We start from the raw sequence: 2,966 nt of genomic DNA, 5'->3' as shown, positions 1-2,966 counted from the left end.
ACCCTCACCTTTTTCTGACTCCAACACCTGCCTCAGCTTAAATTTCGGGACGAAATTTCCAATAACAGGTGGGTAATGTAACGACCCGACTTTTTCGACTTGCTTTTGTGCCTTGTATTTTAGCGAAATTGCGTATTTGTGCGTACTGTGTTACTTTATTACTCCGGAACCTTGGCACATGTGTTTTATATTCATATTCACCCTAAAACATGCCTTTGTGTATATGGAATGCTTAACTTGTCCATTGGATGCTTTATAATCGTTAGTGTTACTTGCCGTTACGAATAAACCACGGACTGCGCGCACGTTTGACTTTTGTCGGAACCGGAACTTTTGGACTGCGAAATATTAATTATTATTTTATAATAATAATTACTTGGGCCTTTGGATGCTTAATTTTATTTATTTAATTGCTAAAGCCCAATAGTTAGCCTTGTTGGACTTTCTACCTTGTTAGGCTCAAGCCCACCCTACTCTAGCTAGTGACCCAATTAACTAGCCCAAGTATTATTACTAGTGGCCCATAATAATAAATAAATAATAAATTAATTAATTAATGAGTCATACTAGCATAATGGATAAGGTTTATCTAATTGTCACATGGGATTCTAGCATTAGTACACACTTTAGACAACCATTATCCATAAAGCAAATTTGTGTCCCCTCCCTCCCCTCTCAAAAATCACGGCCAAGATGGCCTTTGCCATGTCACCAATCCTTGTCAATTTTCTTGCTTATAAATACTAGCCCTTTGCCTCTCATTTCAACACTTGATCATTTTGATTTTTCACACACTTGTTCTTTCTTTCTTTCCTTACTTGTAAGTTTTCTTTTTCTTCCTCTTTTCCTTTAATATTTTCATGTATCATCATCATTCATCTATGGAGATCAAGTTCCTTGTAGCTTTGATCTTGATTATATCTTGTTGATTCAAGCATGAATCCTTCAAGAACATTGAAGATTCAAGCTTTCTAGCTTTGAATCTTCACCAACTTTGTAGATTCATCTTTCTTTTACTTTAATCTTGTTATTTTATGATAAAGATTCAAACTTTTGTTTGTAATCTTCATGTATCTTCAAGATCCAAGCTTTATGCTTCAAGATCTTCAAGAACAATTAAGATGCAAGCTTTCTAGCTTGAATCTTCATATCCTTTTGTTAGATCTAAGTTCTTTTTGCTTTGATCATGTTGTTTTGTGAAAAAGATTCAAACTTTTGTTTGTAATCTTCATGTATCTTCAAGATCCAAGCTTTATGCTACAAGATCTTCAAGAACACTAAAGGTTCAAGCTTTCTAGCTCTGTAACCTTGTAACTTGTGTGAATAGGATCCAAGCTCTCTAGCTTAGGATTCCATCACCTCATTTGACTTAGATTGTGCTTATACTTGTTGAAGTGATGTAAAGTTTGTAACTTTAGTTGTTATTGTGAATTGAAATTGTGTTAAGCCTAAGGATATGATGTAACCTTGGTTCATCATCCATCTAAGACTCGTGAATGAGTTATGTTCTTACATGGTCTTAACATATTGTGTATTGATGATGAATCTTTGTCAAAAGTGATGCTAAACCATCAACGAGTTGTACACTTGAAGCTACAAGCATCAAGGATGAGAACCGTGATGAGCATCAAGCACCAAGAACCCCACCAGAGCACTTGTCCACTGATTTTCGTATCTGATCAGACCACCTGGGCTACTGGAAAGTTGATTTTCAGTTATTTCGGTTCGAGTAGATGATTTTCCGTTTAGGCCTCATCTTAATCCGAGTTACGGTTTAGGATTTATGGCCCTCCGAGAGTCACTACACCCTATTAACGTTGTGCTGAAATTTCTGACCTACTCGCACTTAAACCATCGCCACGGTCAAACTAAGACGAGTTAGGTTCTGAAAATTGGTCAGCTGTTAGGGGACTCATATACGGAGCCATATCCACTGACTATGCGTCTTTTCGATTTACGTATAGGTCGTAGCAGCTGACCGAAGTCAGCCTATTGTTTCGATCTCTATTCTTGTCGAACTTACTTAGCTTTTATGATGATGAATGATGATGATGATGACACTTAAACTTATTTTATGCACTATTAGAATTTATAAAGACAACCTACTGACCTAGTAACCTTTGATTTAGGTTGACGACCTTTCGGACCGACTTACTACGTGCGTACTTTCATTACCGACTTTACCGCTTTTATCACTGTGAGTTATAGCATCCCTTTTTACCACTGTTACTATTTTTTGGGACTGAGAATACATGCGCTTTTACGTTTTACATACTAGGCACGAGTACTTAAACTTTATATGTGTGTGGGTTATATAACGGCATAAATATTCCCTTTAGCACTGTAACGTTTAGTCATTGGTCTTTGAACCGGTGAACGCGAGTCTTAGATATGGATCCATAGGGTTTGACATCCCCACTCGGGCTATTCGCGCTAGTATTTAACGGGTGTTTAATACTTCGTGAACATACGCACTCGCCATGTGTACTTTCAGGGGGTTATAAACGTTAAGTCTAGTTACCGGGTGCCCACGGTTATACATATACTTTTCATACTGTTTGATACGCTGTTTGCAGCACTGAAATCTCGTAGCCTATCTTGCGTTACTATTACAACTTAAACTATAGCTCACCAACATTCGTGTTGACTTTTTAAGCGTGTATTTCTCAGGTGCCTAGAGGTTTATTGCTTCCGCTGTTACACTTGCTGTCATGCTATTATTGAATTGCTGTTATGGACCTACTGTACTAGTTATCCGCTGCATTACTAGAGATGTCTCAAATTATGAAACTTATGTTTTGCATTCGTAAACTTATGTTATTTTGGAACAATGGTTTGTAATAAGTCTTATGACATGTTATCTTTGTAAAACATTATCTTTTTAATGAATGCAAATCGGTTTTCAAACAGCATATAGTGTTTGACCTTGTGATGATCCTGTTGTTGATGATCCGTACACGATGGTT

The sequence above is a fragment of the Rutidosis leptorrhynchoides genome, chromosome 4 (genome assembly GCF_046630445.1).
Source record: "Rutidosis leptorrhynchoides isolate AG116_Rl617_1_P2 chromosome 4, CSIRO_AGI_Rlap_v1, whole genome shotgun sequence".
NCBI lineage: Eukaryota > Viridiplantae > Streptophyta > Magnoliopsida > Asterales > Asteraceae > Rutidosis > Rutidosis leptorrhynchoides.
This window is presented reverse-complemented; position numbering follows the sequence as displayed.